The sequence below is a fragment of the Lepus europaeus genome, chromosome 3, assembly GCF_033115175.1.
Source record: "Lepus europaeus isolate LE1 chromosome 3, mLepTim1.pri, whole genome shotgun sequence".
Classification (NCBI taxonomy): domain Eukaryota; kingdom Metazoa; phylum Chordata; class Mammalia; order Lagomorpha; family Leporidae; genus Lepus; species Lepus europaeus.
Window position 1 is genome coordinate 140,183,343 of NC_084829.1, and position 17,396 is coordinate 140,200,738.

At 39.4% G+C, this 17,396-nt stretch overlaps 1 long non-coding RNA gene across 3 annotated transcripts in view; it reads left to right on the forward strand.

The window, feature by feature from the left end:
- The window catches only part of LOC133757134 (uncharacterized), a 73,970-nt gene extending 64,034 nt beyond the window's left edge, over positions 1-9,936 (forward strand). For 2 of the 3 annotated variants that reach the window (XR_009865569.1, XR_009865567.1), the window contains one exon: positions 4,001-4,187. This is a non-coding gene — a long non-coding RNA (uncharacterized LOC133757134). Of the gene's footprint in view, positions 1-4,000; positions 4,188-9,279 lie in introns of those variants that run through there. The other variant, XR_009865568.1, reaches the window with a different exon arrangement.
- The last annotated feature ends 7,460 nt before the right edge of the window (positions 9,937-17,396 follow it).

Consider the following 17,396-nt stretch of genomic DNA (forward strand, 5'->3'; position numbering starts at 1 on the left):
TAGCACAGACCCATGCCTCTGCCCCCTGGAGGAAACCTTGGGAGACCAGAGTCAGTTAAAGACGTTTGTCCTCTATGGCAATGACTGCTTAATTTTATTCACAAAGGACTCCTTTGGCATTCATCTAAATTTTCAGACCCTCTTTCAAATTTATTCATAAGTTCCTCTTTCCCAGTGACCCCAACATACTTGGTGCTGGGAAAGGGATGTCGACAAATGGCAGATCTGCACCTAAGCCAGAATGAAGCCTTAGGGGTCCTGAGGCCCAATTTTAGATAGCCCCTCTGTAGGGGCCAAGCCTGAGTTCTTAGTCTCCTTCAGTCAAGCATTTTAATTGCCCAGCTTTTTTTTTTTTCAATGTTCAAGGGAGGAGGAGGAGGAAAGAGTGATAAGGGAAGCTTTGAAGGCATAGTGATGAATAGACCTGGCTCAACCAGTACCTCCTCCAGAAAAGCTCCTCCAATTAATTCTATTCGTACCATAGCCATGTCTTTTTTCTGAGTTCCCCCAGTCCATAGGTAGGTTCACAGCTGTCCCAGTGTGATTTTATCTATCTGGAGCTGTTTATGCTCACTTCTTTAGTCTTCCAACTGAACTCCTCAGCTAGACTATGAAAACTTTCAGGAGTCTGGGAACATGCCTTCCATTCCTTTATGTGATTTAAGAGTACTTAGCATGTTACTCGTATCGGAGGGGTGTTCATCTGAGTAGAAGTATTATACTAATTAATTTAAAGAATCTTATTGTCAATCTTGAACTCCAAAAGCTTCCAGGACACACACAGACACACACACACACAACTAGTCAAGAAAATTCAGCTCCAATCAAGGGAGAACTTCTTTCATTTGACTTGGCCATGAACTATTCAGGGCTCAGATTCAAGGGAATCTTTTCTATTGAGTTCATTATTGATTCAGTGGGACTAAAATTTTAACATTCATTAGAAGCAATGTTGGTGACATGTAGTTACATGATTAGAAACTCCATACCATGACAATGATAGTGTTTAAGAATATTTATTTCATACCTACACCATGTCCTTCAAAGGACTTGACAAGCTTAACAAGGTTAAATAAAATGCATCGATTAAAAACTGTTTTGTGAAAAAAATAATTTTAGATTAGGTTAATAAAATACAGCCAAAATCAAGACAAAGTGAAGAATGATCCTGCAAAGACTTTGCACACTTGCTGAAACTTTAGGTCTAAGCTTCCTATTAACTGACATGACATAGGTCAAGTACTTGATCAGTTACACAATATGTAGTGTTGAAGTGACAGAAAAAGTTTCCTTTTCTCAGCAGAAACATCATATTTCTTAGCATAAAGCCCATACAGAAACTTCTCTTGAGGACACACATCAAGTTATGACATCATAGCATCTGCCTCTCCTTCAGGACAACATCCTGACATGGGGACCGGCATGAGTTTCATGAGGTCCGTTTATAATGCCTTTCAGGATGGATCATATTCACATAGATTGCTGTGACAATTTTCACATCAGCCACTCTATAGAAATCTCTGCAATGAATTCCACAATGTTATTTACAAAATTCCAGCTACATTTGAGAATAGATTTGAGAGTATCTTCCCAAGCGCCAGGACTGGTAAGGTAGACTAGCTTCACCAGCTGAAACAAATCAATCATCAGGCTAGGCCAGTCTTCTGGAGATTGGGGATGTGCAATCCTCCCTGGAGGAAGTGCACTGAATATCATGAACAACAATACAGGTTCTGGCTTACTTCACTAAGCATGATTGTCTCCAATTGCATTCATTTTCTTGTGAATTACAGGATTTTACTCTTTTTTTATGGCTGAGTTGTATTCCATCATGTATACATAACACAATTTCTTTATCAAGTCATCAGTTAATTCCGTATCTTATCTATTGTGAGTTGAGATGCTGTAAACATGAGGGTACAAATGACTCTTTTATATGCAGATTTCATTTCCTTTGGGTAAATTCCCAAGAGCAGAATGGCTGGATCACGTAATATATCTATTTTCAGATTTCTGAGGAATCTCCATACTGTCTTTGGATGATAGCCATTCTAACTGGATTGAGGTGAAACCTCATTGTGGTTTTTGATTTGCAATCCTCTGATGGGTAGTGATCCTGAACAGTTTTTTCATGTGTCTGTTGACTATTTGTATTTCATCCTTCAAAAAATGCCTGTTCATGTCCTTAGCCCGTTTCTTAACTGGATTGTTTATTGTTGAGTTTCTTGAGCTCCTTATATATACTGAGTATTAATCCTTTATCAGATGCATATTATGCAAATATTTTCTCCCATGCTGTTGCCCTTTCACATTGTTGAGTGTTTCCTTTGGTGTACAGAAGCTTCTTAGCTTAATGCAATTCCATTTGTCTATTTTTGCTATGCTTCTGGGGTCTTGTTCAAGAAGACTTGCCTATGCCAATGTCTTGCTGTGTTTCTCTTATGTTTTCATCTAGTAATTTGATGGCTTCAGATCTTAGGTTTAAATCCCAGATCTAATGTGAGTTTCCCTGATTTGTGTTAATATGTGAAGTAAAAAAATGTGATGTATATGAGTGGAATTGACATTTTGAGATTTGATTGTTATTTATAACCCTTTTCTATACTGCTGAAGAACAGCGTTTTTTCTATTTACTACTTGTTGAATTCTTTATTTATCAAGGGTAAGCTTGTGATTATAAAGTAAATTGGAAATATGCCATTGTAAAAATTAAAAGAAAAATAAGAATTGAAGGAGGGGGAGTGAGGGCAAGGGAGGGAGGGCGGGTAGTGTGGGAAGTATCACTATGCTCTTGAAAAAGTATATGTGGAATACATGAAATTTTCCCCTTTGTATAAATTAATTTTTTAAAAAAATAAAAATAAAAAGTTATGGAGGGGCTGGCACTGTGGCGTAGCAGGTAAAACCACTGCCTTCAGTGCTGGCATACCATATGGATGCCGATTCCAGTCCCAGCTGCTCCATTTCTGATTCAGCTCTCTGCTATGGCCTGAGGAAGCAGTAGAAGATGGTCCAAGTCCTTGGGCCCCTGCACCAACGTGGGCGACCCCGAAGATGCTCCTGGCTCCTGGCTTTGGATCAGCACAGCTCTGGCCAGTGTGGCCAGTTGGGGAGTGAACCAACAGATAGAAGACCTCTTTTTTTTTTCTCTCTCTCTCTCTCCTTCTCTGTGTAACTCTGACTTTCAAATAAATAAATAAATAAATGGTATAGAATCAACCTAGATGTCCAAAAAAGTATGAGTAGAAAAGAATATATGGTATATATACATGATAGAATATTACTCAGCCATAAAAAATATGGAAATGCTGACAGTTGCAATAAAATGAATGGAATTGGAAAAAATGTAATCATGCTAAAAGGCATAAACCAGACATGGCAAGACAGATACCACATGTTTTCTCTCATGTGTGGAAGTTTATGTGTGATGCCATCTATTTGGTACAAAGATATTTATAAATATATTCACTAATTTATACCCCTAACATAATAATATACCCTTATTTCCTCATTCTATGGTCTTGGTCATGAATTCCACCTTATGTGATAGCATTATGTCCCTCCTTGCTTTCAAAAATAGTATGTAGTTGTATGTATGTATAATGTTTACATATGAAGCAAATATGGCAAAATATTAAAATTGTTAAATATAAAATGTAAAATATATCCTTTGGTCAAAAAAAAAAAAGTTCAGGTTATGACATCTGTGTACCTTAAACAAAAAGCCTTAAAGAGTAATTTTCTTGGCTGATATGGTGCATACTGGGTGACAGAACTCTCCAAATCTATTATTCCCTTCTGATTCTCTGAAGTTCTGGTGGAGGTTGAAAATGAGACTGCTTTCATGGATGGGCCTATTGGGGGAGGGATTGATACTTTCTCATGAAAATGTAGTAACTTGGAGCTATTTCTGTGGTGTAGTGGGTAAAGCTTCCGCCTGCAGTGCCGGCATCCTGTATGGTCACCGGTTTGAGACTTGGCTGCTCTACTTCCCATCCAGCTCTCTGCTATGGTCTGAGAAAGCAGCGGAAGATGGCCCAAATCCTTGGGCCCCTGCACCCACCTGAAAGACCTGGAAGAAGCTCCTGGCTCTTGGCTTTGGATTGGCACAGCTCTGACCATTGAGGAGAGTGAACCAACGGATGGAAGACCTCTTTCTCTCTCTGCCTCTCCTTTCTCTGTGTAACTCTGACTTTCAAATAAATAAATAAATCTTAAAAAGAAAGAAAATGTAGTAACTTGTCAAGGCCCCCTGCTAGAATGCTCTCCATAGCTAACTGTTTACTGCTTTTGGCAACGGACATCTTTTTTCATTCTCTTATTAGAACAGTTGGCATCCTGACATAGACACAACCATATACTGGTGTGCAGTGAGGACAACCATTACGAGTTGCCGACCATTCTTTTGTGACTCCTCCCATCAAAAACACTCAGTGACTCCCAGTGGCATTCCTAGCATTTTTGACACATTGAATGGATCATTTTCATAACACTTAGACCCTCTGTGTGATTAAATTAGTCACTTGTAGTAACTGGTAATCAACATATGTTTAATTCAGTTTCTAAACAATAAATAAGGGGATAATTTTGATTTTAAAGTTTGCTTATAAACTATTTCACATGTAGACTTATAAAATTTAAAAATTCCTCTTATGAAATCAAATTTCAATTTAACACTTCAAAATTTGCTCATCAAAACTTTTACACTTGCATTTTGCTTAAGCAAAAATAAAACCTCCAAGTGATCCTTTGGTAACTCAAATTTTGTTTCTTTGATGTACAATCTCAGTTATGTCTGCCCAAAGCAAACACAGGATTCCCCGTTTACTCCTTCCCTCTCTCTCTGTCTCTCTCTCTCTTTTTTTAAGATTTATTTATTTATTTGAAAGGCAGAGTTACAAAGAGACAAAGAGATAAAGATCTTTCATCCACTGGTTCACTGCGCAACTGACTGCAATGGCCAGAGCTGGGCCGATCCCAAGCAAGGAGCCAGGAGCTTCTTCCAGGTCTGCCATGTGGGTATACTGGCCCATGGACTTGGGCCATCTTCCACAGCTTTCTCAGGCCATAGCAGAGAGGGGGCAGCAGAGACTCGAACCAGCGCCCATATGGCATACTAGCACTGCTTATGGCGGCTTTACCCACTGCACCACAGCTCTGGCCTCTCCCACTTACCCTTGAAAGACTTTAGTTGAATGTGGGTATATTGAGGGTCAGTTCTATGGCTGGGAGTTCACTGAATTAACTTCCATGGAGCATACAATGTTTAGTAAAGGATAAAATAAAAATATATAAAATGCTCATTCATCATTTTATTATTTATAATCAGGGCCAGAAGATGATGATTAGGATCAAGATATGTGGATTTCATCTTAGCTTTAAGATTCTCTATATACAGGGTTCCCTGTTAATGCCTTTACCCACCTGCCAGCACCCCTATTCTTGGTCAGCCACTGTTGGCTGCCCAGTGTTTATATGACTGAGTACAAAGTGAGAACCCTCAACAAAGTTCTCCAGAGTGAGGCCACAAATGTTCTTAGACTACTCCTTCACAATTCAGTTGTCACAAACACACACAATCATCTAGAGTAGTGTTGTTATATTCCCTAAGCACCTCCACACACTTAAAGAAGAGACTTAAACTACTTGTATATGTGATCAATGTAAGTGAACACAGTGTGTGTGTGTGAAGAGCAAGGGAGATTTTACAATCAGTATTTTCAGCATTTGAATTTTCTCCTAGCAGCCTTTGAATTACGTGACTCTAGCAGGTTATGGAACTTTGTTAAGGACTTCTCAAACATAGGATGACACAACTTACTTAGCAGTTACTGCTGGATGAAATGAAAACACACAGGACGTACGTGAAATGATCTCTCATATTACATATCTGGCACTTGTCTACCATTGTTGAATTCTGAATAGTCAACACTTTTGTTCAACGTTGGCCTGCTTGGAAGTAGACCATTGAACTGAATTCATACATACGCTACAATGGCCATATAATAGAGGCTACAGCTTGAGCCCCTTCAGTTGAGCAATGTCATGTTGTAGAAAATGTAGGATATGTCTCACTTGGTTTCAGTTCCTCTTCTTCAGTTGTCCAGACCTCTCTCGCTTCGAAAAAAAAAAAAAATTGCGACAAAACAAGGAGGCAGTAGACACGTAAGTGGGAGAATGGCAGCTGACCACACCAGAACCTAGACGGGCTGTGCACTTCACCTCCAGGACTGTCTTTGCGTTTGGAGCAGCTCAGAGGTCAGGAATGCTGTTGTCATCAGGGGTAGAGCTGTGTCCCGAATAAATACCAAGTTAGGAGGAAGATGACTCAGAGCTGCCTAAACCTCATACTCCTTCGATATTTTAAGCAACAGAGTGGTAAGCAGCTGTTAGATATCTACTTCTTTGTTCAGGCCAAGCAAAGTTCCATTTGGAAAGAAAATGGTCATAATTCCCAGGCCATTTTAAACTCTTTCTTCTTAGAATTGTTAACTGCACGCATAACCTGCCCCATGGTCTCATCTCATTTTCTAGTTATTTTCTGTTCCCCCAAGAGGATTTCATTTTATTTATTTATTTATTTATTTATTTATTTTGTGGAAAGAGTACACATCTTGTATTCCTGTTATAGTTTATCCAGACTCACAGATGTCTTGGGATTGTAATAGGTGGTGAATACAAACACTAATTTCATTTATGTGGAATATTAAAATGAACAACTTACTTTTATATCCATTCCTTTGAACTTCACCACAACCTCATTAAGTAATTGTTGTCATCTTTATCTTATAGGCCAGAGACTAAGGTTCAGAGAGATTAAGTACACTGGCAAAGAACAGGCTTGCACAGCTAGCAATTAGCAGAGCCTGTGCTTATTTATGAACCAGCAGTGTATACATATAGCTCTAAATAGATCCCGTCTTAAACGCACCTTGATTAATGGGAGCTTAATTGAAGGACTTTAAAAATATATCGAACATTATTGGACCACTGTCTCCCTACCTTTTGTCTCTGGCTCTGAAAGTAGTTAGAAAACCATTTTGTAATTTGCCAAGATGTAGACCTAGAATTTAATTACTATAGTTGTTCCCAGAAAAGATTATCCATGTGTATATAAAAAAAGAAATGGTGCAGGAAAATACTAAGTGATAAGCCATACATTTGTTTATATTTTAGTTAATATGCTTTTAGAGGATTTTTAGACAATCCCAGTGTTTGCAGGCATCATTATTCATTTTAAAGATAACGAAGGGTATGTGAGGGGCTCTGTGGTTAATTAAGAAGTGCAAAAATGGCGTAAATAATTTAAGGTGGTAGATTCATTTTATTGAGTCAACAGGTATTTTTGGAGCACTGACATTTTCTTTCATGGCTGGAGAATGGTTTTGAACACATGTTGACATTCCAGGAGGTCAGAGTCTCTGTGAGTTCAATCAAAATAACCAGTTTATATGCTAAGATGAGTCAGAGAGCTACTGGAGAAAAAGCTGCTTTGCCTTTTCATTTTAGTCTCGTGCTGCAAATGGACAGTGACTCTAAAATTGATGGAAGACACTTGCCTCAATTATTATGTTATGATTCAGAGATTCCTCTATAGAACATAATTGACTATGTTGGCTTCCTCTTCCAGTTATTGCTAGTCTGGAATAAACAAACATCCTATTTATATAAACAAAGTAATAATTTGAGCAAGTTAAATGTTAAAACCTATTAAGATGGAAAAAGAAGGCATGTTTTGGTACAGATAAATACAGGCACAGCTATTTGTTTCTTTGTGAGATTATTGATTATGATGTGCAAATATTTTATGTTGCTTGCATAATTGATGTTCTCAGTAAATTACTACACCTTTTACTTCAATCAAAATGCAAAGGGTTAACTGTCAATGGCTATTTGAGGAAGTTAGCTTAATGGAGCACCAAAGTAGAGGAAGGGGGTGGGTAGGAGGGTGCTCAGGAGATGGTTAATGTAAGTACAAAGAAATCTCTATTTCTGTCTCCTGATTTAATCCCTCCATCCCACTCAACATGTATTAATCTGGAAGAGATCACTGTGCTTTCTCGTTAAAAATAATGCATGGACATTTAGATTGATGATTACTGCTGCATCCAAGGTTCTGTAAATAATGATAACATTACTGTCTAGCACATTATATAAGATCGCCTAAATTATAAGTAGAAGATGTATCATGTCACGGTCAAGTCTAATATATATAATTTACAGGCTTAATTCTCACTGTCATAAGTGTCTGTTGAAGAGGGCAAGAATAATGGCCCTTTTCCAGAAAAATATGTGTAGCCTGTGTCTTTTTCTAAATCTGGAGTCCAAGAAATTGTGCAATCCGAAGGAAAATCCCTCTCAAGAGGAAAAGTTAAATCATTTAGGATCAGTCCCTCCCATGAGATTCCAGTAAGCACATTTAGTGAACGTGTGTGTCTGACACAATAGTGAGTATAATGACCACGGTGGAAGGAGATGTCAACATTGTTGGACATTTGCCTCACTTTCACCGTTAGTTACATTATTTCATGGAGGAAGCACAATAATCTTTTTCTTCTGTTCAGGAAGTACCCTGAAAATATTTTAAAAATTTCAATGCATCATCAAAGTCTTAAATTTTGATTTTTTCCTCTGAAATCATTTTTAGCTAATTTGATCCTTTCTCATAGCTGTAATGATCCACCTTTTAAATGTTTCTTTCTATTCCAAAAATCTTTCTTATTTCTTACCTCATCTGGCTTCTTTCAGATTTTTGCTGATTTTCTTAACATAACAACTTTGGACCCCATCATAGTAATTTTTCCATCTGTCACTATTTTGTAAGTTTGAGTGCAAACCTTCTAGTATCATGCCCTTTGGGTGCATAGACCTGAGTATTTCTACTTCCCAGTTCTGTTTCATTATACTCCTTAATCAATTTTTCGTCTTCTGTCTCTTTTCTTGAACAAATATTAATCATTTAGTGTACTAGGTTGAACTTTATAAAACTGACATTTTTGTAGGTCAAAACAGTCAAATATCAGCGAATTCATGCGATTCAGACTTACATGTCTTTCCAATCCTCATTTGTCCTCAATTATAGCTAAAAAATAAAACCGCTAAAAATAATAACAGTTGTTTTTTGTATACCAGGCTATTCCAAAAAGTTTATGGAAAACGGAATTAAAATGTTTATTTTGGTACAAAAATTTTTGAAATCCATGCATCATATTTTCATAATTTGCATTTTCCATGAGTTTTCTGAAGAACAATCACATGTGTGTTTCCTTTCCTGAGCAGATGAGTGCTGCCACCAGCGTCAGAGGCCAAGTCCACAGAAACAGGGGACTCTTCCTGGGCTCCACCTTCTCTGTTGGTGTGTATGGCTCCATGGCTGTCACAAGACACAGTGGTTTGACTCTCCTCCACCAATAGTGTTTTAGAGACTCTTGGGTCTTTAAAGTTTTTGAGATAGATTGTGGCTAATATTTAGTAACTAATCCTCTAATGTTAGAGTCATTTCTCTGCTATTCTGTATCCCTCAGTCTGTTTCCTGTCCATTAGATTTTCTCTACAATACACGGTCAGCTCTTCTAGTGCATTTTTATATTCAACGTTAGAAATCTAATATCTAATAAATCTAATTGTTTCTTGGATGTATTGGCTCCTCCTGTCTCCCTTTGTTTAGTTTTCTTTTCCATGCAAAATCTCTGTTGTCACTTCTCATCCCTGCCATCCCTATACCTGGTTCTACTGAGAGTTAGAAAACGTGGCTGGACACTCTGTGCTGTCATTGGAACTTTTGAACTGTGCGTGTCACTGCAGCCTGAGCGGGCTAGGCTGCCTGCGTGGCAACCTGCGACGCCATTATCTTTAGTTCTTCCCTCCTTGGTTTATCAGTGTTCCCAGAAAATAATCTTCTAATCTCCCGCCTTGATACCCTAAGTCTGGCTGTTAGCATGCTGGCAACGGAGTGAGAAAGAGGCATGGGATGTCTGTATTCAGTATGGAAACTTTCACTTAATCCCCCTCTCTTCAGTGTGCTGTTTCTTCCTTGTATTAGATGTGGTAACTGCCAAGCAGGGAGTCTGTTTTCCTATCTCTGCAGGGTAAGCTTCCAGGTCTCCTGTTGGATGGAGGAGGGGTTGCGACATGGGAGTGAGGGAGGTGGGGTCTATGGCGATGGGCTTCACATAAACAGAGCGTTGTGAACCTGAGCTGTCCTGTTTGGCTTTGGTTTCACCTTATCCCCACTTTCCGAGGTAAATGGTGCGCAGAGTATCCGAACTTTAAGAAAGTTTTGTCAAACAGATGCAATAGTCTCTCATGTTACTGTGCTGCCTGCGTAGGGTTTGCTTCCTTGGTTTGCTCAGTCATTGATCTGCTTTTCATCTCTTTATTGCCCTTCTCCCCTCCTCTGTTCTCTTTGTCCTCCTAGGTGTATGCTTTAAGAGATCCTTTCACCATTGTTTTATAGGGGTCCTGGAGGGGGTAGATTAAAAGGCACACATCAATCTCTTATTTTTCTCTGGCAATCCCTGCTGTTATCTTTTATTATTTCCTTCTTGTTTCTTTGGTTTGCTCGATCACTATTTTACTGGTGCTTTGGGTAATCGCGTAACTCATTTATTTGAGTCTTTCTTGGTGTCTGGTAAATGTATTTAAAATTAAAAATTTCCTCTTAGTACTACTTTGGTTCCAGAATTTGGCCTGTAAACTTTCGTTGTTACTTAACTTCAGTTTTCTTTATAACTTCTCTTTGAGGAAAAAAAATTAGTAATGTTTTACAGTTTTCGAGAACATGGAATTTTTAAAGATATCATTTATTGATTTCTCATTTCATTATATTATGATCAAAACAAAAAGTGTTCATATGATACTTACTCTTTGAGACTAGTCCATAGTAGCTATGGTAGCTATTTTGTGGCCTAGTCCAGGATGGATATTTTGCGTAGTCCTGGTATGCTTGAAAAGAAGTGTCCTCTGGGATTTTTTGGTAGAGCGATTTCTAGGACAGCTTTCAGCCAGTTAAGACTACTGCATCCCAATGGAAGTGCCTGGGTCTGACTCCTGGTTCTGGCTCCGGACTCCAACTTCCTGCCTGTGCAGACCTTGGGAGGAAGCAGTGATGGCCACTGGAGACCTGGCTTGAATTCCTGCTTCCTGGCTTCAGCCTCAGCAGAGTCCAGGCCGTTGCAGGCATTGAAAGAGTGAATCAGCAGGCTGGCACCGTGGCTCACTTGGCTAATCCTCTGCCTGCAGTGCCAGCACCCCAGGTTCTAGTCCTGGTTGGGGCACTAGGTACTAGTCCCGGTTGCTCCTCTTCCAGTCCAGCTCTCTGCTGTGGCCCGGGAGGGCAGTGGAGGATGGCCCAAGTGCTTGGGTCCCTGCACCCGCATGGGAGACCAGGAGGAAGTACCGGGCTCCTGGCTTTGGATCGGCGGAAGACCTTTCTCTCAGTCTCTCTCTCTCTGTCTCTGTCTCTCACTGTCTAACTCTGCCTGGCCAAAAAAAAAAAAAAAAAAAAAAGAGTGAAGCCGCAAATGACCGCTGGCTCTCTCCATCTCTCTCCCCCTCTCAAAACAATCACTTCAAGACTGTTTTTTAATAGATTTCTTGATTTGTATAATAAAAGTTACTCATTCTCAAATCATTTTTTTCATTTTTTATATTCTTTCCAACCCTTGGTACTTCTTCATGGTTCCTCTCTCCTTGCTGAAATCTCAAAGTCTTTATTTTCATCTTTGGCGTTTGTAGAATTTGCAGCCAGAGCCAATAACTCCTACAGATTATGACAGTGATCCTTTGTATGAGTTTGTCTGCTCTTCATTTTATTGATGCAACAGTGCAAGTGTGGACCCTTATGCTTTTCCATTTGGCCTCTTGTAGATAAGAAAAAGGATTTTAAAAGAGACTCACATCAACTATCTTAATTTTACCAGGAGAAATATGGGCCTAGAGAAGTTAATTATTTTTTCTAAAGTTATATGACTAATTAACTTGGTTAGTTCATCTGACTAGTTGATCTGGTCTGTTAATATTTTCTCAACTTCAAGTTACGTACAAAACTGCCTCCATATACCTAATGATAAAGTATGATAATATTTGTGAAAGCACATTTTCAACAATGAAGTATTTTTGCAAATACAAAATGGAATGAATTCTTATTCAATACAGATTTTTCCAGTAGCAGAATTCTGACTCCTTGATGCATGGATTAACTGCTTTGATTAATATGCATCAAACACATTGTTAGGGTTTCCTTTTTAAGAACCCATTGAACATGCTAAGTTTCTCAGAACTTCCAGTTTTGTAGAGAAGGACATGTGCAAGCAATAAGTGCAGGAGACTACGATGGGCACACTGAGAGAAGAAAGTGCAGGTCAGAGGTTTTATAGTGGGGGAAGTGTCAATTCAGGGGAGATTTTCGAAGCGCAGGGCATCCTCTTTGGCCCCTGTGCATCAACACTGCACCTCTGAGTGCACCTGTGCTTGAAATGCCCATCTCTCCTTTGCTTTCCAGTGAGCACACCCAGAACATGGTAAGACTCTTGGTATCCTTGTGTGAGTTCGGGTGCTGTGGAAGGTGTGGAGTTAAGTTGTGCTCAGTTTTTGGAGAACCGTATGGAGCATCTAGTTTGCAGAAAAGAGGAAGCCACTAGAAGGTCTTAGGCAGGGAAATGCTCTTGTATATGTAGTATTTTTAGTGCAGTGAGTATAGTGAAACATCATTGATGTATTCCAGCAGCGATGGGGTATGTTTGTTTGTTGGACATTTACAGGAAACATTTTAACGATTGTTAGAGTTCCCCTTTCTTTTGATTTATAGTTATGCCCCATTCACGCACTGTCATTCCTTAGTGAGGCTCTAAGAAGTGGGAGCTGCCAAGAACTCAGATAGGGAAGAAAAGTGAACTTTGTGAAGATTCTAAGAGAAATCAGGGCTCTCATTTTTCTTCCAGAAAAATGTTGTTTCCTATCTTCTCTTTCCTTCCTCCCTCCACCTTCCTTCGTCCCTCTCTTTTTCTCTCCCCTTCCTTCTTCCTTTTCTCCTCCTTCTACACAAAATATTATTCTATTTTTATAACCTTTTGGTCGATCTATTGATGCTGCTTTAGGAGTTCATACCTTATATTCACTGAGAAGAGTTCACTGGTAAACCATGAACTATTTAGGGCTCATTCCAGCCTGAGACACAATCAAAGCTCTAAGTTGCTTGACTCAAAGCTTACAGTATTTCAGTATCTTATACCTAATTTATTCAATTTTCAAACAATAAAATAACTTTCAATTCCAAAATTGCTTTTCTCAACCACTAAATCAAACATCCTATATAAACTAAAATGTTGAAAAACCAGTGATTTTTTTCACATTGACTCATAGTTGCTTGTGTCTGCGTTACTATAATAATGTATCTGCTCAAAATTATTGCTGTTGGTTTATTTGTTACCACTCCATGTGCTTCTATAATTATAAATTATAATGGCAATGATTTCTTGGTATTTTCTGAGTTTGTATTGCATTTAATATTTATTTTCTTTTTTTTGTGTTATTCCAAATTCATGTTATATAGTTTTCTATTTATAATTCTATTTTGTCTCTTTTCTTTGAATTGATCACATCACATACAACATTAAATCAGTAGAAAATTTTATTCTCTGCCCAACTATTATAATATTATAAGTTGAAATTGTGAATAAATGTGCTTATTTTCAATTGCGTACTTTAGTAATGTTTAGACTGTTCTTCTATTTTCCTCTTAAAATTTAGAAACTCCAGTGTGCCTTTGTGTGTGTGTGTGTGTGCGTGCATGCAGGCATAAAAAGAACTCTTTCAGTAAGTGGTTCATCCAACTCATGTGTAGAAAGAAATCAAAACTAAAACTCAGATATCATGAGTCCTAATGCACTGATCTTTCCTCTTCACGATTCTGCACTGCATGTAATTAATATATCCAATCAATTTCCTTGATCTCTGAAGATTAGGTCACATAATTTCAAGTTGTCAGATCTATAGTCCATCATAAAAGTTGCAAAGACATAGCCGGGGAAGGTGGATAATGTTGACAAATGAAGCAAAATATTAAAGACAGTTCTGAAATTCTTAATCATATAATAACAATGTCACATTTTCTTTTCTTTATTCTACTGTGTCTTGAAGATAACTATATATTCCATATTATATATGTTATTGTTTTTGGCCTCTCATCTGTTAATTTATAAGCTAATTGAGTGATGGAAAAATAAAAGGGGAGTATTTTGTATCTGTTTGGTGCTCAAGATATAAATCATGGAATTTTTACTAATATAACTTATCAAACAAATTTTCAAACAAAATTACAAGATGTCTTATTGGGTCAAAATATATTTTGGATAACTTATGGAGTTGGTTTGCCTACTCCTTTTTTTCATGAATTAATGATAGCTATGAAGCTCATTTCCTCATTCTCTATGATGATGGAGACGTAGGAGCCTGAGAATGTACCTTTTTTTTTAAAAAAAAAGATTTTTTATTTATTTGAAAGGCGGAATTACAGAGCGGAAGAGTCAGAGAGAGAGAAAGAGGGAGAGAGAGAGAGAGAGAGAGAGAGAGAGAGAATCTCCTTCTTCTGGTTCACTCCCCAGATGACCCCAATGGCCAGAGCTGTGCTGATCCAAAGCCAGGAGCCAGGAGCTTCTTCCTGCTCTCCTACCGGGTACAGGGGCCCAGGGACTCAGGCCATCTTCTACTGCTTTCCCAGGCCATAGCAGAGAGCTGGATTGGAAGTGAAGCAGCTGGCACTCAAACTGGCGCCCATATAGCATGCTGTCACTGCAGACAGAGACTTTACCCACTATGTCACAGCGCCGGCCCTGGGAATGTTCTTTGCTTTCACTATCTTGAACTATGATGGCACAAAACTTTTCCAACTCAGTAAGAGGATACTTGCCCTTTGAGAAGACTCCATCATCTTCCAAAATGACCTTTTCGTTCAGTTCCAGTAGACAGAGATTTAATTAAGCTCCTACAGAGATCAGTAACATATGGTCTTTGAATTTTTACAGAGCATTTGAAAACTCAAGAAATATGATCAATATTTATGACTATTACGAGCAGATTATGATATAAGTCATAAAATACATGTTAAAAAAAAAAACACAAAACCTGTTCTGGGAAAGCAGAGTGATAAGGGCATCTATGGCTTAGGCTCATCAGAATCGGCCTCCTGGTGGGGGCCTTAAGATGAACAATGAAGGACGTGCAGGTCTCGAATGTGATGCACCTGTAAGAAGCAAAGGCCTACAGCCTCCCTGAGTGACCAGCTCAGGGAGGGGAGCACAGTGCACAGGGAAGGGGTACCCGAGAGGTGGCTCTTCCAGTAAAGACAGATTGGAGACAGCCTTAATGATGAAATGAGAACTTCATACGTTATTCAATAGAGCAATTTGGGGGAGCAATGCATATTTTTTAGGCAAAGAGAAAAATTAATCTGGTGGATTTTGTAGTAGGGAATGACTAGAAACAAGGAGGGGGGAGTGTCCAGAGAAAGGAGAGATATTGAGATGAGTCAGACTAAGGGGGTTTGGGGGGAAATGGCTGATGGGGTGGGAGATCATGGACGTGGCAATTGGTTTGATGAAGGTGAAGGGGAAAAATGTAAAAAAAAAAAAAAAAACCCAAAAAACAAAAACAAAAAAAAACCTCCAGTGTCCCGGTCTGGCTGACTGTAGCCAGGTGGCTCCAAGAGAACAAAGAGGTATGGGGAGGAGCTTTGGGGCTAACTGTGAGGGCAGAGGTTGGCGGCTTCATGTCTAAATGAAATGCTTCAGAGGTCAGCTTAAACTCTGGACAAACACAGGATTTAACACTTGACCTTTTGTTTTGCACATGGGCTCTGTGCATACTGTCTGTGTTGATGTAATTAGCTCCATCTTGTAGGTGATGTAATATTCGAATTTCTAATTTGGGAAAAATCACTACACTGATAGTCATGACTTCAGCAACAATCTCAACAACCAGAACCAGAGAACCCAGCAAGTTCCGAGTTTGCAGCCTGCTGCTGCTCACCATCGCTTGGAACTTTATTCATTATATTGCTTCCCACTCTCTGACTCCATGCCAAACTTCAGCGCGCTTAGGGTCAGAGCTTGCTGAGAGTGTGCCGCCTGCTACATTGTGTGTGCTGTACTGGGATCAAAGCATTCTTTCTCTGTCCTCATCTACCTCTTCTCCCTACTGCTTGTCTGCCTTCTCCTGCAGGGGGTCAGACTGGCCACATTGGCCCGGCTCAGTGCATAGCTCTTTCATACAAAGTTTTCTTTGTTAATCAGGAGGAGTAAATGCAAATCCTTCTATGTACAATGAACTGCTTTGAGAAGAAGGTGTGACAGTGATATAATGACCTGGAGAATTTTGAGACAAGGAGGATAACATATCTTGGCTTTCTTTTTCAGAGACTAGTAGTTGAGGGGTATGTGTGTGTGTGTGTGCGCGCACGCGTGTTTGCGCATGTGCACGTGCTCATACTCCTCTTGTGGAAGACACTGTCACTCTGCATTAGAGTGCCTGCATTTTCTCTCTTTTCATGCTCATGTCCAAATCCTCCTTTATATTTGGGTGTCAGTGCAAGAGGGTGCAGTTGCTGTCGAACCTGCGGGATGAGTACGCTGTGTGCCTTTCGCTGGTCCATGAGGGCTCATACCTAACCTTGGTGGGTCACTCGCACAGTCCCTGGCCAGGGTCCAGAGTGGGACAAGGGTCTACCTTCTCGTTGCTAGTCATGAAGCCAGACTGAACTGAAACCTAAGCACGCCCCTTTGGTGGTGTTTCTCTGCACTCTTCTAGTAAACGCACAGTGGCTGTTCCTTCTTTAACATTACTTCTCCTTGCTGCTCGCACCAGTCAGGGGAACATTTTGTAATCTCTTCGCTGAGGTACAGGTAAGGGAGGAGGTGGTCTGTGGACTAACCCAGCAATCTTTGGGTGTGGATTACCTCCCAAGACCTCCTTGACTGACATACTAAGTAGTTATTAAATGTTAGAGAGGGAGTCACACAAAATGAAGAGGCTTGTGTTGTGTTTTTCTCACTGTCTTTTGTTAGCACAGCAGAATCAAGAAGATGGTCGCTTTATCTGACCCCTCTCCACGGGAATAGTAACTATAATGGGTTTAATTAACTATGTGGTATTGACGTAATTAGTTATCCCAGTGATTATATTTCTTTAATAAAAGCACTTCATTTGAGATGCACTGGTGTTCGGTAGTGGCCCAGCCCCACACCTATATTTCATAACTGTCTAGACATCGGGCCGTGTGCATATTTCACCAACAGCCCTTGAGAGAGGTTATCTTGCATGGCTTAAGGTAATTGGGAACTAATGATTTTGCTCCCTGGTTTCAGACTTGGTAGCGGCAGAGAGCTGAGAAGCCCTGGGGG